This window comes from Phalangium opilio, unplaced genomic scaffold (genome assembly GCF_054372755.1).
Source record: "Phalangium opilio isolate 3A_F unplaced genomic scaffold, DU_Popi_V2 ptg000017l_1, whole genome shotgun sequence".
Classification (NCBI taxonomy): domain Eukaryota; kingdom Metazoa; phylum Arthropoda; class Arachnida; order Opiliones; family Phalangiidae; genus Phalangium; species Phalangium opilio.
In genome coordinates, this window is record NW_028324151.1 from 8,853,607 (window position 1) to 8,878,830 (window position 25,224).

General features: G+C 36.7%; 1 protein-coding gene across 1 annotated transcript in view; it reads right to left on the bottom strand.

Annotated features, from left to right (window-relative positions):
* LOC149702951 (uncharacterized) overlaps positions 1-25,224 on the bottom strand; it is a 91,803-nt gene that overhangs the window by 3,042 nt on the left and 63,537 nt on the right. The window lies entirely within an intron of this gene.

Below are 25,224 nucleotides of genomic sequence, written 5' to 3' on the forward strand. Positions count from 1 at the left end.
TAATTTCTAAGCCTCTTTACTTTCTAAACATAATTTCTAAGCCTCTTTAGTTTCTTAACAAAATTTCTAAGCCTCTTTACTTTCCTAACAAAATTTCTAAGCCTCTTTACTTTCCTAACATAATTTCTAAGCCTCTTTACTTTCTAAAGATAATTTCTAAGCCTCTTTACTTTCTAAACATAATTTCTAAGCCTCTTTACTTTCTAAACATAATTTCTAAGCCTCTTTACTTTCTAAAGATAATTTCTAAGCCTCTTTACTTTCTAAAGATAATTTCTAAGCCTCTTTACTTTCTAAAGATAATTTCTAAGCCTCTTTACTTTCTAAACATAATTTCTAAGCCTCTTTACTTTCTAAACATAATTTCAAAGCCTCTTTACTTTCTAAACATAATTTCTAAGCCTCTTTACTTTCTAAACATAATTTCTAAGCCTCTTTACTTTCTAAACATAATTTCTAAGCCTCTTTACTTTCTTAACAAAACTTCTAAGCCTCTTTACTTTCTTAACAAAATTTCTAAGCCTCTTTACTTTCTTAACAAAATATCTAAGCCTCTTTACTTTCTTAAGTAAATATCTAAGCCTCCATTCTCTCTTGGGTAAATTTCAAAATAGTTGCTCCTTTATTAACACTTTTCCTTAACCATAATCCAATATTCTCGTGTAACTAAACCCTAATTACTCTTTAAATTTAATTAAGATCGGAATCCTTTAGGGCGCCGTTCAAGGTTAACAGTATATCATAAAAACATAACGACTTTTTCAAATTGCTGAAATTCGCCTTTCCTTTAAAGCTTAAACATTGACAGGGCTCCCTTGCTCGATTTTTCTCGTATGAAGAGAAAATCTTCTAGATTAAGGAAAGGGGGTTTCTCGATGCCATAAAATGAGCGAGAACTAAAAGGAGTTGAACTCGACTGAAAGCGTCAAGGCAATTTTTGGGTCCGGAGAATGACCGAGCAACCGTGAAATTTACGAGCTAAGGAAGCGAGAAGCTATCGAGATTTTTATATATTATACATTTACACATAAAAAAAGAATTCACTAGAGCAAAAGAGCCAAGGCTAATGGCTACAGAGTAAGGTTCTAGCAATGAGCATTGGTTCTAGGGATTGGCACCAAAGGCAAATGTAACTAACATAAAGTAACGATAAACAGTATTTACTGTCGCCTCTGCGGTATCAGTTGAAAAATCTCCTATGATTACTAGCACAAGTTTATAAGATATGTTCCATACGTTTGTCACTGGTTACTGAGAAATTATAGATTCTCGTAAAGCGATACTTAGATACGCAAAGTACAGACTAAATAGGAAGATGGACTGCAAAATCTAGTGTAGTCAATTCTCGCGTTGATCTCGGATTAGCTCTCAGTAGATCATAAGTTCGTAAGATATGTTCTATTTGATTGTCACTGGATACTGAGAGCTTTTCATGAAGTGGCGTAGGTAAAACGAAATAGATTCTTGTAAAGCGATGCTTGGTGAGGCGCTGTCAAAGGCTTAGTACAGACTAAATAGGAAGATGGACTGCAAAATTAACCGAGTGTAGTCAATTCTCGCTTGTCGTTCTCGAACTAGCTCGAGATGTCTCTAGCATTGCGAAGTATAGGTCGTGTCATACTTATGTAAATATCTTATAAACTTATGTTACTAGTGCGAAGAAATACAATCACCAGGTTTCCACTACGAAAATTATTTCCACCAAAAACCTAAAAATATTTCAACACGCCCTGCACGCTTTAAAAGCAAAAGTTCGAAAAGAGAAAAAGATATCATCATAATGTATCGCTGATTGGTCGTCCGTCCAAGGAAGATTGAGAGATAGCAAGGCTCTGCGTCGTAAACATGATACTACTACGCACAACGGAAGGCTTTTATCCACTCCAGTGCTTCGTATTGTGTTACTTCTATTTGCCTTTTCGGCAATGAAGGTACTTTCTCTAAACGACAAATGGTACCTCTAGCGTAAATATAAGCAACAACTTAATTGCCAATGTTTTGCTTATCAACCTGCCACACAAAATTCTTCTAGAATCTATTCCACCTGAGTAAGGCACGGATTTACTCGTTTTGAAACCGTGGCAATTCACATTATTGTTTAACTTGATCAAGAGTAGCTTCAGTTTGGGTACTATTCAGCATTATATTTCTCCAAAATACTCAACTCTCAAAGTAAAATGGAAGCGTCTTCCTTATCCCCTCCCACTTTTAAAGGAAGAAAAATAGTAAGTAATGCTTCTCCCTCAATCGATTCTCGAGAGACATCGGGTGGAAAACAGTTAAAGTCGTTGGATGAAGCGAGAACTAGAAGTTGCTTATCGTCGCTAAAGAGACATATTTGATTACATCGCTATCATATTTCTTGGAAAATGTCCTTGGAAGCCAGTTAGTCCCGCAAAAATGCTGCCGTATGAAAGATTGTGATCAAAACTGTAAGCGAAGAAAGATGAAGGTTAAGTTCTAAAAAGTTAAGAGTAAATAAATCGGTAGTATGGAACTCCGCTGTGTTAGGGACTGGCATCTGTGAATCCGTGATCAATATCAACGTCGGCTGGTGTTTCTAGCGATAATATCGCAGCTGGGATTGCCATCGAACTAACGAAGCTTCATTTTCTTCTTTCTCGATGACTCTGAGGGACCATGGACTCCATTACCGCGCCTTCTGTAATAGTCTCATCCGATTTCTCTAAATAGCAGCTCTGTAAGATGCTGAAAAGATGAACTGACTGCGCACTTCTGTAAGCCAAACTTTTGGGCGACAACGTTTGCTATAATACGACACATATCGGTGAGTCTATACCTATTGGTGTCAATTTCCCCGTGGCCTTCGCAGGTGACTTGACCCCACCATCTCTTCCGTCACCTCCTAAGCAAACCTCATTCCTTCCATGATTAATCACGTCATGCAAGCTGACTAATCGCATCTTTGCCGAAGAACCTTCTAGGGACTAAATTTGCAATGAAACCATTAATAAAAAAAGGTTAAACCGACTTTACATGTGTCTCTAGTTTTTCAAGCAATACGGTCCTACGAATAGCTGTGAATTATATCAGAAGGGGATTATGGAAGAAGGATGACACTCTGTCTCCTCTTAATACTTCAGTTATGTAACGTCATTCTTTCCATGCTCACCCTTTTTGTTTACTCTTCCGCTAAACAAACTTCAGATGGGCATTGCACCATGAAGACAATTCTATAACTGTTTGCTACTAAATGCTCAGCAATCAACCCACAAACCTTGATTGCCTTGACGTGGGCCAAAAATCCACCACCGCGCCTTGGCAAATAGTTAAGTGCTAATAGAGTAATGATGAGGGAACTATTTATCGCGTAGTGATTGGGTTTAGTAACCTTGCAACAAATGTTTCGATGTTGAGAAGAATGACGTCACATTTATCCCGCTTTGAGGTACACTTCTCTCGAAGAGAAGTATTTTATACTTCTTACTATATAGAAAGGTAACTAACAATCTCAATGTTGTATTATATGGACCAGAAGGATCAGGTAATAACTGAAGACGCAGAGATGCGTACCATATTAAGAGCTCTTAATTTATAAACCATTTTACAACATCTTTGATATCCCGTTTCTCTAAAATTCAGACCAATTCTTGGTTTTGTGTCACCAGGGAGGAGGAATGTAGAGGAGTGGCCAAAGGTATTACGGAGAGGTCTCCATTTAGCGGTCTGGAGAGAGATCTACCCGAGGCCGACTAGTAGCTACTACGCATCAGCGGTGCGCAAGTACGTCATCACTGACGTTAGAGAGAGAGAAAAACCAAGTTTCAAATTTCTAAGCCTAACGACTTGCGCCGTCGCGACTCACGCGAGAGTAAATTTTAGCGGCCGACGGTCCGGAGAAAAAAATCGCGCATGCGCCTGAAAAAAAAAGAGCCTCGGTTAGGTCTCAGAGCTCTAACCCGGAATCTGCGAGAATTCTCTCTCTTTTTACAACGTGCGTAGACCACTCCTTTACAACATTCCTCCTCCCTGGTGTCACGACCAGGGGATGTAGTTTTAGAAGCAGGAATGGAGAACAGAGTAATCTGGGCGCGCGTCAAAGTCCCGAACCCCCTTCCCCGGGACGGGACCAGGGGGAGGGGTTATGATGAAAGAAGAGGCGGGTCATAGCGACAGAGGTAAAAAGGAATTACGCATTTTTCGCCGTTCCCGTCAGCAACGTCATCAAAACGTAGTTTCAGTGAGCTAATAAGATCATTCAAAATTTTTGTTACGTGTTGGAAGGAGGGGCTTTATACTGGGCTATGAGTCGGGCTGAAGTAAATACTAACCGTTCTCCATTCCTGTTTCTAAAATTACATGTCTCCCTGATAGGACTAATTAATGCTATCTAATATTTTTATACATTGTATCTCCACCCCTCTTTTGAGATACAACATTCAGTAACAACCTGCATACCTGAAATGCACGCGCAAAATCAGAACTTATATTGAAAAAGAATCTTGAGAATTTTCTCTTTGTTGAAACTAATTAATACAGCAAGAATAGGAAAAATGCTCCTCTTAAAAAAAATCCCTACAACAATGTCTTTCACGGAGAAAATTGAGCAAGGTTTCAAATTGGAATCGCGTGTGTTAACATTCAATTCATACTAGTACAAGGCCTAGGCTTAACGTTTGTTGACTCTGTTCATGGTATGGCGATTAATTTACAGAAAACTAGGAAAATGAGAAGATCAGGAAATAGAAAAGAACTGTTTCTGGTTTTCCATTCTATTAAAATAGTGCCTCTGGGCTTCGGCAGGTATAGAATAAGGAATTCTCTCCGAAAATGTCAATTAGCACTTTGAGAATTCCGAATTCGCGTGTTGATACCCTTAATTTGTTCCTCACAAAGAAATTCCGCCATTTATCGACCTCAAACTCGGCTACAATAACCTTGGAAAAATGTTGCACGAAGGTACGATCAGATGTAAATTATACAGAAATGATAATTACCATGAATACAATAGCAGTTAGAGCTATGTACGGAATTTCGATACTGTCTAAAGGCCCATTCACACTAATCTTACGTTCCCGTAGGTCTCCTCGTTAATTTCAATTCGGTACGTTCATTTCCCTGTTCAGGCGTATAAGAGCAATCGACTTCACGGTAGTCGCATGTATGGTAATTTTTGAACCTAGACTTTTGAATACTAATGCCGTTTTCTATGCAGTGATTTTCTTGGATTGAGAACCAATTTCCCTTAAAATTGCATTATATGCGTCTATGTCTAATTTAATATTGCTTCATGGTGGCAGATTGCTAGCAGCCAATGGAAAAGACATTAAATAACCGAATCTACAACGACAAACAACGCCAATAATCCCAAAACCTTTCATATATCGTCTGCTAAAGCATAGCTCAATCGATCATGCGTCATTAAGGTATGATAGAGTCGGCTAAAGAAAGACGTTAACGAGTAACGAGGTGTTGCCATCTCACCAATGCCCGACGAAATGAAAAATTTTCAAACTAAAACTGTGAATCTTTATCGAGCCTGAATGGGCCTTTGCATTCTGTCAAGGCTAAGGAGTGCAAAGTGTACTGATAGGAAATCAACTAACAGGCACCTCGAATTAGTCTCGTAAATCACACATTATCAGTAACGACACCCATATTGGGAGTTTCCCTGATATCATTGGACCGATTGGTTTAAATCGATGCTCATTAAAAAGAGTTAGATGGCGTTACATAGCATTTTTATTTGCATTAGGAAAGGTGTATTTCGATTTTAGTAGTTTGAAGAAATAACTCGGTTAAATAACACAGAGCTAAACGTTTCCGAGTTAGGAAAACATATCCTTAAATAGAAGACGGAGATTAGCATTATAAAGATTCGAGTTTAAAATGCACTTCTTTTTGATATTCATCGTTAAATATTTTACACAAATGCATTTGCCATGAAATAAACCATTTAAATTTAAATATTTTATAGAATTTAAATTTTTAAGAATTTCAAATACATCTTTCTTAATGGATCTACAGCCTTAATCTTCAGATTATTTGATCATAGTGAGTAAATATCGATAATGAACGTTCTAGGTTTGCGTTTGCATCTGTAATGATCGATTTTGGGTTGTACTAAGATTCGGCCAGCCTCATATGTTTCTACGTTCTAAGCAATCTAGTCGTTCAGTTTTCAGAACGATGAAGTTTCTATTTATAACAACTTCAGGTTAATGGCTTTGCAAATGAACAATATAGAGGTTGACTTACAGCCCTAACCGAGGCCCTAAATGCACTGCAACATCGGATGGCAGACCGTGCCTTTTTCGATTATAATAGTTCCGGAAGGTGCACGAGTGCGTCTATTGTTCCCTTGGCATTCTTAAAAGGAAAGTATGGAAGTTAGCAATGAGGCGTGGAAGAAAAAAAGCTTAGAAAGGTCCATGATTGACCTCTTAGCAGGGCCCTACTCTATAATTATAAACTTTGTTCACACCCCCGCATCTACATTAAGATATACGATGACGGTCTGTCCACGAATAAAGATAACATAAGGGAGAAAGGGGTTCCGTCAAAATAACTTAACGTCAAGGTGTAAAACACTAGAATAAATTCTGATCATAGTTTTACAAACATTAGCGATTTAGAAGTATAGAGACTAAGAGACGCTCTCGAAACTTTCGAAAAGAGGCTCTCGCGAGTTTCGAAAAGAGGCTCTCGCGAGTTTCGAAAAGAGGCTCTCGCGAGTTTCGAAAAGAGGCTCTCGCGATTTTCGAAAAGAGGCTCTCGCGAGTTTCGAAAAGAGGCTCTCGCGAGTTTCGAAAAGAGGCTCTCGCGAGTTTCGAAAAGAGGCTCTCGCGAGTTTCGAAAAGAGGCTCTCGCGAGTTTCGAAAAGAGGCTCTCGCGAGTTTCGAAAAGAGGCTCTCGCGAGTTTCGAAAAGAGGCTCTCGCGAATTTCGAAAAGAGGCTCTCGCGAATTTCGAAAAGAGGCTCTCGCGAATTTCGAAAAGAGGCTCTCGCGAATTTCGAAAAGAGGCTCTCGCGAATTTCGAAAAGAGGCTCTCGCGAATTTCGAAAAGAGGCTCTCGCAAATTTCGAAAAGAGGCTCTCGCAAATTTCGAAAAGAGGCTCTCGCAAATTTCGAAAAGAGGCTCTCGCAAATTTCGAAAGAGGCTCTCGCAAATTTCGAAAAGAGGCTCTCGCAAATTTCGAAAAGAGGCTCTCGCAAATTTCGAAAGAGGCTCTCGCAAATTTCGAAAAGAGGCTCTCGCATATTTCGAAAAGAGGCTCTCGCAAATTTCGAAAAGAGGCTCTCGCAAATTTCGAAAAGAGGCTCTCGCGAATTTCGAAAAGAGGCTCTCGCGAATTTCGAAAAGAGGCTCTCGCGAATTTCGAAAAGAGGCTCTCGCGAATTTCGAAAAGAGGCTCTCGCGAATTTCGAAAAGAGGCTCTCGCGAGTTTCGAAAAGAGGCTCTCGCGAGTTTCGAAAAGAGGCTCTCGCGAGTTTCGAAAAGAGGCTCTCGCAAGTTTCGAAAAGAGGCTCTCGCAAGTTTCGAAAAGAGGCTCTCGCAAGTTTCGAAAAGAGGCTCTCGCAAGTTTCGAAAAGAGGCTCTCGCAAGTTTCGAAAAGAGGCTCTCGCAAGTTTCGAAAAGAGGCTCTCGCGAGTTTCGAAAAGAGGCTCTCGCAAGTTTCGAAAAGAGGCTCTCGCAAGTTTCGAAAAGAGGCTCTCGCAAGTTTCGAAAAGAGGCTCTCGCAAGTTTCGAAAAGAGGCTCTCGCAAGTTTCGAAAAGAGGCTCTCGCAAGTTTCGAAAAGAGGCTCTCGCAAATTTCTAAAAGAGGTTGTCTGAAATTTCGAAAGACGCTCCCTGAAATTTGAATAAGTTTCGAGTCCCTCGGATAACTTCTTGAACGTTCTGAAGTTGTTCATAGGTTGTAGGTGGACCGAGTATATCGTACGCAATGCCCAGATAATAAAGTGTCGGTCTAGAAGCTCAAGAATTTGGGTCGATAAGTTAAAGGAGTTTTCTCTTTTTTTCTTCTTCATCATCTTTTTTCCATTCAATAATTTTGATAGAAAAGTTTTTTCGGCAACACCCAAAACAGATCAAAAGGCATCACCCTGACCTTCTATAAAGACTGGAACTTGTCAAAAAAGTTCTTGAGTAATTACACTTCATCTTAGAAAGGTAATCAGCTACACCTGCATTTCAACACGTCGAGTTTCCTTGTATACAACAGTTTAATTAATTTAGTCTTATAGATGTGAAAGGGTAAAGGTTACCAAAGAAGAAAGCGTTTTCTGGGGGGAAAATTTGAACCTTGTGGTTGGCATGATGTCAGAAATTAACGTTTAGTCCTAATTGTTTGAAGAGAGTGTTTTTGATAAGCCTGGCACAAACGAAAGGGTGTGTTTTTTGGGTCAAATTGAGTGGAAAGTGTAAAAGAACATGGAGTTTACAACATTAAGTTTGGTTCCAAACATTGGATGAAATGTGACCTGAAATCTGCATTACTATACATAAACTGTTACATTTTAAATTAAATATCCGAGGCCTAGTAGAAAAGTCAGCTGATGATGTTTGCTTGTTAAAATCCCCTTAGATCAGAATAAGGCTTAAGATTTTCCATGCAATGCACTTCGGGGATTATCTTTAACTTTCCGAGAAATTTCTTATTAACGGTGCAAATTTCTAAAGATAAGTCTCATTTGAATGTTTGAAACGGTGTCCCAAAAATTATCAAAATTTACAACAGGGTATTGTGTAGCATTTCAAACAGAGAAACTTTCACAGTAAAAATAGGCGGTTTTCTATGGAATCGAAAGAAGTTCCAAGGATTGAAAAGAGTAACGTGGAAGCCTGTAACCTTTAGAATTAATAAGAAAATCCTCGCTGCACCGTGCCGCCTTTATGTAAGCCTTTGCCTTTGAAAACGATTGAGTCCCGCGCTTTTCCAAATCTCATACAAGCAAGCATGTAGTTCTCTTTCAATTGGGAGCGATTTTAGCTTCCGGCGATATCTCAGTGAAGTCATGGCAGACTAAGTCTTTCCGTTCTAATGACTAATTTTAGAAAGTCTCCAAGAAGGCTCAAGGATGAGAAGAGACTTTTCAAAATGTCCTTTAAAGTTATTGTAACCCAGTTTCTATCCTTATATATATACTTCGACGAGCTTTCCAACGGTTAAGTACTTGGACTTTCGGGATTATTAAAGGAGAACTAACAGTTTTTGAGACATTGCTTAAATTGCTAATTGGTTTAGGTCCTTTCCTTGTCTTAGAAGTCGTCTGCAACGGGCATGCAGGATTGTACAATTAAAGGCAACCTCTTCGAGCCGAGCATGGCTCGCGAGTAGAGATGTGAAATTACCGTAATTTTTAAAAATGGTAATTTACCGGGTAAATTACCGAAAAATTACCGGTAAATTACCGATTAAAATTTCGAAATTACAAAAATTACCGTAATTTATGGTATTTTATGTTTTAACAGGCTTATTACCGCGGTAATTTTGTAATTTACCGGTAAATTACCATTCTAAAATTACGGTAAGATATAAATCGGTAATTTACGCGGTATTTGGTAAATTACCGGTAATTTACGGACGGTAAATTACCGACTCACATCTCGCATTGCTACTCGCGAGTAGCAATGCCGGACATGGCTCGCGAGTAGCAATGCCGGGCATGGTTCAAAAGTAAACAAGAGAGAAGTCACAAGAGTGACGTCACGTCAATAGTTTTCAATCTCAATTCTCACTGCCTTCTCAAATCGCAGAATTTGGAGTGAGGTTTTTCTTCATATGAGGAGCGAGATTACCTTCTTGAATGGACCATATTTGGGTAGTTCATGGGAAATTAACCATTTAGATTATACGGATTTACAAAAGCCTTGAGTTACTAATATTTGAATTTCTCACCAAAGAGAAATAATTTCAAAAACAAAATTAGTGCCCGTTTAGTGGACAGCAAAAGCGTACCTTTCATTTAAAGTACAATGCTAAATATCTTGTATTATTCTTTCAACTTACATTTACAAGACACATTTTCAAAATTATTTAACCTTCATTTTTCAGCCTCTATCCAATTTTCTATCCATTCTCCTTTAAAGCATTTTAAAATCTAGGTCAAGATAAATCTTTGTAGACAGAGCCGCGACCTCCATTTCCTCTTATAGTTAATGTGTGCAGAGACGAAATGCGACAGTAATCTGTCAAATTGCTTTGTACACAAATTGAATTGATGCAAAGTGGTTTGAGGCTATTTGAGCGTAATATTTCGCAACTAAAGTGTTAGGGCTAACCTCTTTACGAAATTGAAATCGATTTCAATATAAATAGCTCTTTGATTAATTGGTCATTTCCAAGGTTATTTTTAAGATAGTCTAGGATCATTTTCTTAATTGATATACTGATAAACTCCTACGTGTTTAAATATTTTTACATGTAAATAAAAAGCATCTATATCTATATAAATTAAAGGACTGACTGACTGACAGACTGACTGATAATCAACGCCCAGCCCAAACCGCTTGCCCTAGAAGGCTGAAAATTTGCAGGAACGTTACTTATAAGTAGTAGGCGCGTACTAAGAAAGATTTTTCCAATCCGCCGCCATATTAATAAATGGCGCCCTGAAATGCAAAAAAATCTTCTCTTTACAACAAAGTCCGCGCGTTTCAACCAATTTCATAAATATTTAGTACACTGGTTTCCTTTAACCTTTAGACGGACTGAATGGTCTTTTGGGTTCGATTTGTTGCCATCTTTTAAAATGGCGGCCAGAAATTTAAAAACCCTTATGGAATAATGTCCGCATGAAAAGTAATAAAAAATGTCCCATCGGGCTTACGGGCAACGCCGAGTGCCTTCGCTCCTAGGGTGCTACAAAAATATTAGTCATCAGTAAAATGTACCCATTCTTTACATCATTTTGATGGAAGTTCTGATTACACGCGAGCGACGCCGAGGGTTACAGCTAGTTTCTTCATAAAACTAAAAAGTATGGAACTCTAATACTGACAACCTTAAATCGGTAAGCTGTGACGCCATTGACCTATTATGAATAATTTCTCGGTCAAGCTTGGCAAGTACCTAACTGGCAATGTTGAAACAAACTTCCTCTCTCTTCTCCATAAAGGGACGGTTCAATAATACAATCATCGCTATTTCGGAGTTCTTCCAACAGCCAGCAGCGCTTTGGTACGATACGGCTTCAGACAAATATAGCAGACTTACACTCTCTCTCAGACAAAAAAGAAAGAAAAGCGCTTCTTCAAAAGCCCACTCAAATCAGTTGCCGTTTCACTTAATTCCTTTGACCAAGCGTTTCTTCCTGACCTCAATCGATCGATCTCAGTCTATATTTATTAAATTTTCCGCAATTCTTAGTAGCCGGCACGAGTTAAGACAGCTTGGGATATATATACCCTATATCCCCAATGTTGATGAATGGGGTTAAGCTGCCAGCTAGAATTTCTAAGAAAAACCCCACGAAAACTATCAAGCGAAAACATTTCACAAGGGTTTGACTATACTTCGGTATCTTGATGCAATTATCCAAGTAGCCAAGCTGGTTTCAGGCCGAGTTGAAGCTTAGGTGGTCAAGAGATACTCTTATAACTTAGTTAAGACTCGCTTCCTTGATAAAAGCGAAACGTATAAGCTGGATATTCGCTAACCGCTACAGAATTATTTTAATATCGAATGAGGAGGCATTAATACTGATCAAAGAACCGTAAGATTCTCTACGCATTTAATAAATTAAATCATTACGAAGCTATCAAGTAATTGGCTCAAAATTACATCGTTACGAAGTTATCAAGCAATTAGACTCAAAATTACATCATTACGAAGTTATCGAATAATTTGACTCAAAATTACATCATTACGAAGTTATCGAATAATTTGACTCAAAATTACATCATTACGAAGTTATCGAATAATTTGACTCAAAATTACATCATTACGAAGTTATCGAATAATTTGACTCAAAATTACATCATTACGAAGTTATCGAATAATTTGACTCAAAATTACATCATTACGAAGTTATCGAATAATTTGACTCAAAATTACATAATTATAAGTTATCAAGTAACTTGACTCAAAAAAAAACATCATTACGTAATTGCGCGTAATGCACACTCAGGGGAGACAGGGCCGGTAATAAGCACAGAACACTGAACATTATCAAATAAAAGTTTAAAATGTCCCATAATTTTTTAAATAAAAACTAAGGGGGTGTCACTGGACATTTTCACCAATCAATTTTTACCGGAGTTTTGATAGCTTAACTATGAAGCCGTGACACTATTGTTCCAATAATACTTTTTCATTCACATTCCAGTGGACAATGTCCTATAAATTTTCCAGTCAAAAGGGTGGGGGGTCACTGGATACATGTCCTATAAGGAATTTTCCTTACTCACAGTCCTGTGCACACTACGCGTTATTCACTGTGGAGTACCCACTACCCACCCCTATTGGACGAATCCGTAAGGTGCTACATCCTAGTGCTAGAAAGTCTAACGCGTAGTGTCCATTACGCGCCATTACGGAAACTTAATTGCCTGTATCAGGGATAGATTTAATTTTAGAAATAGAAGTGGAGAACGGTTAGTATTCACTTCAGTCCGACTCATAGCCCAGCATAGAGCCCCTCCCTCCAACACGTAACGAAAAGTTTAAATGATCTTATTGGCTCACCTAAACTACGTTTTTATGACGGTGCTGACGGGAACGGTGAAAAATACGAAATTCCTTTTTACCTCTGTCGCTATTACCCGCCCCTTCTTTCATACCCCCCTCCCCGTCCCGTGGAAGGGGGGTATGAAAGAGACTTTGACGAGCGCCCAGCTTACTCTGTTCTTCATTCTTACTTCTAAAATTAAATCTATCCCTGCCTGTATTTTCTTTAACACTGTAGATAGAAACATGGTTCCAATTGATGTATTAATTTTTTATACGCTCTTTCGATTATAAAAAGAAAAAAAAACAATTCTAGACTGGAGTTGCCCTGCAAGTTGAAGCATAACTTTGCATTTAATCTACTTCAAATATCCTTTAGAAATTAGAACTAATCGGCTGGGGAAAACGACACCGGAATGGGCTTAAAACTTAATTAAATATATGCATTCGTAGGCATACGGCTATGCTCTCTTTACAAGATCAAAAGCTCGCGAGCTGACCGCAATAAGAAGCCAGGAACGTTTCCAAAAGAACGCTCAAAGAGACATACCTGCCCAAGCGAAAATAGCATAGAGTTAGCTATATTCGCTATCGCAATGTTGCGGAAGAAGAAGAAGAATGCGTGCAACCTTTATTTATTATTCCCTTTTAATATCAAAGAATAGAATGCCGACGAGGGTTACATGATTCACTCGCAAGCCTTGGCCAATGCCCCAAGCCCTGCCCAAGCGCTACGTTTAGTTACACACCCTCCTCCTTTATCAGAAAGAGTTACGAAAAGAATACGGGGCTCTTCATTTATTATGCAAGCAACCTCTATTTAATGAACGGGAAAGAGTTAAAGGAAAGGTACGGGTAACGTAACATTATACCAGAAGGGAATAAGAGAGAAGGGACACACTTTATATCTCCATAATGCTTTACACTCGTAACAACAGTCTTACTAACCTCAAATCGACTACCCTTCACTGATTGGCTATCTAACTTTTGTCTTAGCTCTGACGTCAGATAAGAAGGTGACGTCTCGGTTGACGTATAAAAAGTAGTTTTGTTTACAACTTTACATTGAAGGAGATAAAAATGACCGAATTTCATGTTGATAAACGAAATCAAGCTGTGCAATTAATTTAGATGCACGGGAATTGAGAACATACCAAAATCAGATAATTTGAAGGTAATAAATAGATGAAAACTAATTATTCTAAATTAATATTAAAAAATAAAATTTAGTTTCAATAAAATACATACTTGAGGTTATAATTACACAAGAACGAAACATCGACAGCCTGGTTAAAAGCTGCGTACTTGCGCAAATTTTTCGCGGTTTTCTTGAGGTTGGTCGGACTCTCGTTACCATAGCAGGCTCTAATGTCTCCCTTCTCTCTTATTCCCTTCTGATTATACCTTACAAGAACGGTCTATTTACTAAATATAAAAGGAATAATATTAAAAAATAAATAAATGATCTCATATTACAAAATAATTAGCATTTAAATAGTCTTAAAATCAAGGACTACTGTGCAGCTATTGGGTTGTGGCTTCTGCTAAACCCAACCACTTACCCTTACGGGATTAGTTGAATTTCCACTGGCTGAGAAATTTAAGGTAAGGGTAAGCAAAGAGGGTATAAAGAGGGGAGTTGAAGCAAGGAATTTTGGGAGTTCTCTCTTTTCTTTTTTATTTATTTGTTATATTTTCCTCCTAATAGACCATTTCGATGCTATAACTAAGAGGGAAAGACACTGGGGTATAACTCCGCCTTCCATCTGGCTTATTGGCGCCTGCGCTGTAGTATTTTTGTGTCATGAGAGTGTGCAGAGAAGGTACTGTATCAATCCCATTGTATGTCCCGATACTGAAGGTTGCCTACCCCCATTTTTTACACCGAAAAGGTCCGTATCCGGTTCACTGTATTTTAACAGATGATTCACTTCTGATTTTAACCAATAAAAGGGCAGAGGAAGATGCACGAGGTTCTGGATAGCAGACGTCCCTAAACCAATGGCGACACTCGTTTTTAAGACTAGTTAAATGCAAATTATTTTGTAAAAAGAAATCATAAAATTTTTATTTTAATACTTTTTTATGTTTAGAAAAAGGCCATTCTTTTAAGGCATAAAGTGTAGGAACGAGATCTTTTCCTTTAAAATTCTACGTGATAGACTGATACATATGTTCATCGCATATTTGACTCAGTGAGTTCCAAGCAACAAAAAAAATTCCGTTGAGGTTGCTAAAATTAAAATATTCGTTAAGCCTTTCTTTGAAATAATTTTGAGCTCCTTAACAATAGCGTCTAGAGGGAATAATAAAATTTGCATTTTTTTCATACACTATAATATTCGTAAAACATCTTATGAATTTTTAATTTAAATTCACGTGCTTCAGCTATACTGATGAAAATCAAAATTTTAAATATTAATTAATATAGGAAAATCATACACGGGGTGCACTTTTTGGGTCAAACTGAGTGCAAAGTGTCAAAGATCACGGGGTCTTCTACCCAGTTAAACGTATCCACTTGTGCTAGATAAAGGTTCAATAGATTTAAGACTATTGAAGGCTGATATGTCTTACTTCATACATGCGTGAGTATTTCCTAGTTTTGGAACTCCTATCTCCGAAACTAAATGTTGTACCAGAAGTAGGATAAGGGACTAGAAGTATTGAGGTAACCAAATTCTTCACTTGGCGAAAGTGAATATTCAACGGTTGGCCCTCTGGTAGCGGTTTCTGAATTTTCCCTCAAAAACGTGAGACACTCGTGGCGGTAGACGGCTGAACTAGATTCAAGCATCCGCGTCCGTGTTCCGCGGCTTTAGGTTGAGGGGAAGGGGGTAAGAAATGTTTTTGGAACTCGACCAATTTTTTTCCCTCTAGTGTAGGCGCCATGGAAGGGGCATAAAATCCTCAAATTTGTTCACTATAGTGCCAGGATCTATTACCGATGCTAGAGCTCTTTACTTCTAGTCTCTTATCCTACTTCTGGTTGTACCTAGACCTTACGTTCTGTGACGCTTTCCACTCAGTTTGACCTAAAGAAGACATTCTTTAATTTATTGCAGACTTATGAGAAATACCCTGTATATCTATCTAGAAAAGGTTTACGAAAAATATCGACGTAAATAGCTAGAAGGCTGGCTGGAATATATAATGGGATCTACGTGCAAGAATAAAAAGATTAGAACGCTATTTATGAGTCATATTCAAACATGTACACGTGATGTGGCTTTAATGAGCTCTCTGAAGGTTATGGTAAACATTAACTTCGCATGGACGAAATGTAATTTAGTAATACCGGTAGAACCTTGGATTTTAAAGTTAGTTAACTTTAAACTTATAATTTTATTGACGTTAAGTTTAGTCTAGAATGTATTAGAATGGATTAGCTAAACAACATTTACCATGGTCTGGATAAACTACATATCCGTTTTTTATGAAGAAAAATAGACTCAATTATTTTAGTTACATAATTGTGGATACCCTAAGCCGGCAGTTTCCAGAAATCAGAATTTCCCTAAACCATTCTATTCAAGATAAAAGGATTCCCTAAACCATTCTATTCAAGATGAAAGGATTCCCTAAACCATTCTATTCAAGATGAAAGGATTCCCTAAACCATTCTATTCAAGATGAAAGGATTCCCTAAACCATTCTATTCAAGATGAAAGGATTCCCTAAACCATTCTATACAAGATGAAAGGATTCCCTAAACCATTCTATTCAAGATGAAAGGATTCCCTAAACCATTCTATTCAAGATGAAAGGATTCCCTAAACCATTCTATTCAAGATGAAAGGATTCCCTAAACCATTCTATTCAAGATGAAAAGATTCCCTAAACCATTCTATTCAAGATGAAAGGATTCAACACCAGAACCTTATGGTACGAATAGTAGAAAAATAAATTCCCTTGCAGAATTTTGCTTTCATTTTTACTGTGGTCTTTAAATATTCATGAATAACAAGTACACGAAAGAAATTATTTCCCATGAAGGACTTAAATAATAAAAACTTAAAATATTAATACTAGCTTCCGATTTTGACATAATTACAAGTAAGCTTCTTAATGAATAATACCATGCGGCTTATTATAATTAATTTCAATCTATATCAAGCTTAGTTGCCTATTTGAGCTTAATAATACCCAATGCAGACAGACCCAAATTAGTTCAGAGTTTAACAAAATGAACACAAAACGTGTACTATAACGTCTGGCGCTCTAGACATTCGATCCTTCAATTTTGTCGAGAAAAATCAACCGTTATTTTGCTTTTGGTTGGTATAGGCCCTATTATATATTGCGAGGTCTTGTGGGAAAAATTTCTTTCATATAAGATTTGAGCGCCATCAAACGGTAGGAAAATTAAAAATAGTCACGTGATTCCAAAATTCCTGTTGTTTGCTTTATCGGCTACCGCGTACACTCTTTTATTAAAATGTGAACAATAACTATAAGAAAAGAAGGTATCAAATTCAATTGTAAACTAACTCCATTACCAGTTTTCATAGTCTTTAACCTAGGCTTAGTGAAGATGGCTCCTACGAACTAGGAAGTTAGCTTTCATGTACAACCGATTTATGACGTATTTCCTGGCACGGCCAACTTTACGATTATCTAAGTTGGCCGTGTTCCTGGAAACTTTCAACAAGTTCGACAAGACCAAAATCTTTTAGAATAGGACCTATTTGTTTATCATATCGTGCAAATTTTTGAAAGGAAAATTAATTTATGTTCGTGATCAGTACCCGTACTTTAGTCAAAAGCAATCAAAGTTTTTATCAAACTTTGGTCGGTTTTGATTAGGTTAAAGAAGGTAATAATTAGCTAGGGCAGCTTAGGGTCTATTAGGCCATTGCTTAGTATTTCCATGGAACCATATACAGGATGTTTTTGATAAAACGGTCATAAATTAAGGGCGCTGTTCTTTGGGCGATTTTGAGTCGGAAATGTTCTATGACATTTTGCCCTGAGGGCCACTGGTTTCGAGTTATGTTTGAAGTATTTTACGGATGACCCCTTGTATTTAATCAAGGAACTGAACACGATGCTAAATTAATTAAGGGGTCATCCCTAAAACACTCAAATCATAACTCGAAAACACTGGCCCATAGAACATTTTCGACTCAAAATCTCTTAATTTATGAAAGACTTGTCAGTAATACCCTGTATATTATCGTAAATGATACATAATTCCATTGAGAAGTATTATTTACTTCAAATTCTCTTTCAAATAAAAAGAATAATATTATGGCCATAAATCTTCCTTTAACAGTTTAACTTGTTGATTGTTGTAAACCACGGTTTTAAATTTAAACACCCTGTCTGAAGAGTGTATAGTATAACGTTAATCTTATTTAAATCATTATTACGGCTTAAAGGGTTAAGTTTAAATTGTAATTATACTGCTGGTAGATCATTAATTAAACGCCACGACGGAATGTCAAAAGTCAAATTCCTAAAGAAGAAATGATTCCATATTGATTTCCACTAGTGTACGTGGTGGGGTTTTATAGGAGCACTTCAAGGTGCATTAATACAGTAAACCATGAAGCATTAAAACTCTTGATAGGCTTCATTTTCTAAAGTTGTGAAGTATTTAACCATCAGCCTAAAGGATTACAGATTTATTTGGATAACCGCAGAAAACACAACCCTTTTAATCAGAGCGACTTCCATTTTGGGGAAGCTCAGGAGTTATAAAATACTAAACAAACAAGAAGTATAAGGGAATTAATACCAATTAATAATTAATAATCAATAATTAAATCAGAAAGAAAGTGAATAGTTACAGCGCACTAGACTAAGCGAGAACATATGGGACGAGATTTGCCGCTATGGAGTGGCTTTGCCCTGGACAGCAGTGTGCTGCGGGAACAACATTTCTACAGGCGCTCATAGGAAATCAACGTGGAGTATTACGCCTGGATAGTAGCTTCTCCCAATGCCAGTGATTTGATGTTTTAATTTAAATTTTTATGTTTCTGTAACATATATTGAGGCACTATCTAATTTCATGACTACGTAATATTAAGCTTTCGAACCGTTATAAATTTATGCTCGCTGATTTAAAGGGATTCTTGTAAAGAGGGCGAATAAATCATTCATTTATTGATTCATTCATGATGTAGAATTCTTCTATGTTAACGGGATGGAGAGTGGTACTCTTTCTAGAAGGCAAGGTCTAGGGCAATTGCTACTGCGAAAAGAAAGTCGGTAATTTTTAGTGAAGATTCAAGTTGCCCGAGATAAGGTGACACGTGGGAAGATGTTTACCACATTGTTACGAGAGTGCCCTGTCTTCGAAAAATACCATGACTTTACCCAGCCCACACAGCCCTGAAGTAATTAAAACTGGGGTTTGGGGGCGAAACCAGAAATAAAGCTGTCGTGTTAATGAAACGTTAATTAAAAGCTCGGAACACAACACGACTTGTCACTCCAACCCACACATCTGAAAATCTTAAATTGAATTTAAAACTAAAAGTTAAATACTTAAATATTTTATATATTTAAATAAACCCTACTTGAGAGGAAACTAATTGCTCCTCCCCGTTTTAAAAGGGATTCATGGTAATGTAAAACTTAATTAATATTCAATTAACTCATTCTACAAAATTAACGCTTCCCCAGGAAATAAAATGCTGTACCTAACCAGGGTTCAAAAAACCCGGTTTTTTTTTTAAACCAGCTCACCGGGTTTTATTGGGTTTTTCTGGGTTTTTCATCTTTAGCAATTGCGTGTATGGTAGAAGTTGTCATTCAAAAGTAACTGCTTAGTAAAATAGTCATAAAATATTTCATAAAAAATAATATATATTATTAAATAGTACTTTTGAAGTTGAAACAAGAAATATCTTAAATTATCTTTAAAATGAAATCATAGCATTCAAATTAATCAAAATTGAAGATTGGGTTTTATTAAGTGCGTTTTTTATGGTGGGGAAAACCCAATAAAACCCGTGGGATTTTTTTGGGATGGGCTTTTTAATTCGAACCCTGCAACTAACTATTAAAAACAAAGTATCGTACATAATTGAGCTAACAAAACTCACCGTTAAACTAGCACCTGATGCATTTGGAACCCCTACATTCAAAAAGCGGTTCCTTTTAGCTGGTTTCCTCTGTGAAAAAACCCTTCGAATCATTTTGACTTTTTCAACGACGAAACAACGTTGATAACACGAAGAATATTCAAATGTGGCGCAAAACCGAGGTAAGAACCTCATTGAAGTAAAACAATTCGTCCGTATCTCGTCCAAAACATTTAATACAATGTTCAATAGTAGTTTCTTGATAAAAGATAAACACGGCTTAGAAAAACCGAAGCAGCTTTAGTGATGACTGATCCGAATGGTATGTCCATAAAGAGATCAGTGAGACCATCTCTTGATAACTCTCGGAGACTCGGACCAATAGAAAAGAAAGTTTTACGTTGCTTCTTTCTTTTCTGTTTTACTTTGGTTTAGTAAAGCGCGACTAGCGTAAGATGAGGGGCCAACTGGACGAGATACTTATTTTCGAAAACACGATTTTTGTCTTTCTATCTCGGTACAACCCGGGTTTCCTCCGCAATGGCTTTTATCTATCTTCAGTCTAAGCTGAAATTGGATTTCATGCCTTTTGTTTAGACGTATATATAAGTTCAGAGAGCGCAATTCCCGAAAGACCACGCGTAAAAACAGTTCCGAGGGGAAAAAAATTTCGTTAGATTAGTTTTTCTCGTCTTTTAGATTATATTTGCAGAGAGATTTTCACAGCAGAATTTTTTCTGACGGTCTCAATTTCGTTTGTTTCGCTGGGTTTACGAAATAATCTCGAGTATATCTGATGCAACTTTATTCGAGACGAAATGTTTTACGTAGTTTCATAAAAGTACGTAATGTCTATGTTGAAATGAATGTTTTAGGGCAAATTCTCCATGAATTTCACAGTTTCTTCTTCAGTTTCTCGGCCAGTTTCGGTTAATTCAGGTTCATTTAATTTGATTAATTGCCTCTAACTATAATATTAATTTAATAGTTATTCAACTTATTTGTATTTAATATTCTGTTAAATATTTAATAGTTATTTCTCTAAATTCCGATCTAGAAAAATTTAAATCTTCACTAAGAATTGCTCGGAGTAACACCAAAACTTAAGAGTTGTTGGGTAGCATTCCCAAGGTTTTCGACCAAAATTACGTCAGTTATTGCGTCATGGAGCATTGATACAGCGACAGTAGTTTTTCGCAGATTGTTAACAAACATTTTGGAGATTTTTTCCTTTCTTTGAAAATATTTTTTGGTAACTTTAAAACGAACGTTTCGGTTTTTTATGGCACAAACATTAACACGTGTTAGACACTAGTTTTTAAAGACGAACTTCACGTCAGTTACTCCATTTTTTTAACTATTTTAAAATTTATATTAATTCATAAAATGACTACTATTGATAAAACTAACTCTTGGGATGGCCCGATGAGTTCTTCTGGTCCATCCAGACTCATTTTTCGAAATAGCAGGGGCTCTGTTACCGTGACACTCAGCCGGTAGCTTTTCCGGCCTGGGAGAAAATTTTGCTAGTCGGAAAGAGCCTCAGAGAGAACCCATTGATCGCCGCAGGGACGCCCTCTGGCGATATAATCATTAGTCATTCCCCCCCCCCTTATGCCGCTAACAGGTCGTCGCGAGAGAAAACTGTGATATTACAATCCCAGGTAAGAATAGCCGAAGTTGAAGAGGTCTAACTGTAACCACGAACTTGGCATCTCTAATTTCGACCAGTTACTTAGGTAATAGAGATGGTTTATGGGTAGGTTTGTGGTTCTTAAAACGACGCGTTCTATATCAACTTGTGAAAAATGAGGTCATTCAAGAGACAACCGACAGTCAATTTCTTAACTACGATTGAACAATAGCACAATGATCAACAAAATCTAACCTCACCCGATCTAGAATAATCCAACCTAATGTAACCATACTATAATAGGTTCTATTCACTACCACATCCCCAAAAGACCTCCGATGCAATACTTCATAATAAAGTAATTTTGAATATCATCTGATTCGGCAATTACGAACTTGAATTCCGCTTTCATGATGACGTAATTTTCCTTTGAAGCCCATTAAATTTTAGTATAACACAGTTTTGAGAATAGCTTACACTAAAACTCTATTGTGCCAATATTCCATATTGATAACAGAAAGCAATTAAGTTAACTTGGGGGAAAACAATTAATGATACAGGCCTATCTGATTTTCTAATTATTTTTGTACGATTTGACACATCTCTCCCTATTGTTGCCAATTACATGTTAGTGCTTTATTCAACATCAAAAGGTATACTGATTGAAACTAAGTGTGCTTTCAAACTATTGAAAACCTAGCAATGATGTTAAAGTTGAAAAAGAAGAATTTTAACATTATTTGAAATCCATGATAACTTTATGTTAATCCAGATAGAACGAAACGCTTAAACTCTGTAGTGTATTTCTCATGAAAAAAGTTAATTTTTCTTTTTTCTTTCTAAGATAAATTATTGGAAGATCCATACTTTTACCTTAATCCTTGCCTGTACAGCTATTGACAAGCTAAGCAGTTTGAAGAATGCTACGTGTTTTGATGTCAACACTATAATATTTTTTTTTATAAATCTTTCCAACTCTTGATTACGAAAATTGAAAAGCGACGTGAAAACAGACAGTATTCAGAAATATCGCAAGCCAGATACGTTTATTTACGTCAGAAAAGGTGCTAACGTAAGCTAGACTGTCAAAGTCCGAACGAGAAGTTTCTCTATGCAGGGAGTTTCTGATAAGTCTGCCGTAAATTAAGGGGAATATTATTTATTTTGCCCTAAGAGCCACTCTTTTCAAGTTAAAATTGGAGTACTTTACGGATAACCCTTAAGAGAGGGTGCAGCCAGTATAAGGATCCAAGATGGCGGCCACTCAAGGGGGAGGAGTCGGTTTTCCCCGGTCTCCTCTCTTTACCTGTCAATATTTGATTGATTGATTGTATAGGCTTATAACAAAAGATGGTTTTGTAGGAATAAAGACCATAATATAAAGTAAAAACTATTTATTTTCTTTAAAAGTATAGGTTCTAATACTAAAGACATTTTTTCAATTTTCATTTTAAAATGCATTTGATTTATTCTAAAATAATTCCTTATATCTTCGTAAGGAAGAAGATAAATTTTAATATTATTTTTAAATCTTACGTAAGTCATTAAGTTTTTCTTTGATATACAAAGCGTTAAGTTGTTTTCTAATGTAGAGTTCCAAAACTAATCTTTCGAGATCTTTAGTTTTGACTTTAAAGGTATGATAAGTTTCTTCCGTGTTTTCTTGAGGTTTTTCAGGCGTTTTTTCTTCAGTCTTGACTTTTATATTTTTGGTGTACGTTTCTGTTTCATCAATGGTAAAGGGTATGTTTTTAGTAGGCCCACCTCTGATAAAATTACATTTAGGGAAATGTTTTAAATGTTCTTCGTAAGGATGATCGGTCGGTTTCCAGGCTAGCAAAATCCCGTTGCATTCGAAACATTGTACTAGATCATCGGTATGTAACGAATAAAAACCCGCTCTACTTAAAGCTTTTTTATAGTTTTCATCTTGTGGCCAGGAGTAAAAAGAGTGATATCTTTGCAGCTCGGAGTTCATGATGCTGAATGAAAATTCTTATAGGAATATCTGAGTTATATCCCCCCTAAATTTACTACCCCCCTTTTTTACCTTCCCCCCTTCCTTAATATATGAAATAAAAGAAAACAGTATTAAAAAAAATGGTGACACATTTATTTTTTAAAAATACAAAAGAGATTACAAAGAGTATTTGTTAACAAAAGGATTAAGTTAATCTTTACGGGCGCGCTTCAACATGTTTGTAACAATGACGTCATTTTTCAACCGATCTCGTCCAAACTGCTTCATGAATGATTTGTGGCTCCTTTTTTTTGTTCTTTGTACTATATACATAATACAATATAGTCCGCATGTCGAACTTGACAAGTTTTGAAGTCTTCTTTGTTAAACGACCATTTTCTTGAATTTCTTTTAACAAATTCTTTAATCGAGGGGAGAAAGTTCCCTAAAGCCAAGGAGTCAAAGTAATAACCCCTTCTGTTTCCATCAAAGTAACAGCATACCCAGTGGGATCCGTCTTTATAGTGATTGTCTAAATTTATTATAATAGATGAAGGAAACTTGTCAATTTTTTCGGGTAATAAATCACTTGGGTAAACACCTAGGAAATGTGGTGTGAATCGTAGAAAGCGTGTTATCTGATCGGCGTTCATTATTTGTTTAACAAACGATTGACACGTTTCTATTTCTATCTATTTGTAACAAAGCCTGGAATTCGGCTAATACGATACAACTAAGCGTAGTGGTCGTGGGTTTTTCAAAGCCCAATTCTAATCTTAATTGTCCTTGTTTCGTGGGACTCCAATGATCTGAATGACTCGCGTAACCGTCAGGTGTTAAGTCTAAACAGTAAATGGCGTAACCCGAGGCAAAGTCGTCCATAGAGATATTGTTCCCCTTGTCATTGTAGTGGCACTTTGACCATCCTTCAAGTCGGCTAGGAATTTGATGATCCGATAATTTTAAATTGCAAACTGTTCCAAGTTTCTAATCCTGTAATATTTTACCCCGTTAAGTCCCTAATTTTAAATGTAAATCAATCTCAATGTAGAAACCTCCGGAACCGAAAAATATTACGCTGCTGTTAAGAACAATATCAAGCTTATTAAGGATTTTCGTTTAAAGTTCAAGGCTACGACCATGAAAGGTGTGAAAGGACGGAGTTCAATACTTTTTCCTTTCGTAAAAAGGAAGGTAACCCCTTTCGTATTCTTTACAATGGTATGTAAGTTTGCTGTAATACATTCGGTGTACGTAGGATTAGAGATAAAGATCATAATATAAAGTAAATAAGACAAGAATGAAGACTATGTTTTGGTCTGTTCTATTGTAATAGGGTTAGTTAGCGAAGTATTTGGAGGCCAGTGGCTACTTGCATATAGTGCATTTCTGGTTCTTATTGCTTATTATAGATTTTTTACATACAATCCAAATTTATATGATTCTCAGTTGACGAATTTAAGTAGAAAGCAAAACCTTCCGTAATATTTCCCATTCATCTGTCACTTCCTCCTTTCATATCTCTATGGGCTTATAGATGTAGGCACTAATTTAAAGTAAAAGAGCTTTTCATGAATAAAGATTATAATATAAAATAAATTTACTCCTCTTTTTTATTTTGCTCTAAAAGCAAAAGATCTAATTTTAAAATTAAATTGATATAATCAGAAGTAAATAGCTTCTGATATAATATAAACTAATTTCTCCAATCTGCGTAACTACGGTATAAGTTTATATACTATTATCAAGTAACAATACAAGTCAGTTTCACTAAGGAATATCTGAGCCCAGATTGTCACATCTATGTCAAAGTGTGGGGGGGGGGAGGGAGAAGTTAGTATACTCCCGTCACGACTGTATTATCTATGCAGTTAACCCTTTAAGCAGAGTTAACTTCTTAATACAAAGGTAATTAAATTTGCGTTGTATAAAATTTATTTTGGAGTATAGGCCATAGTTTACCA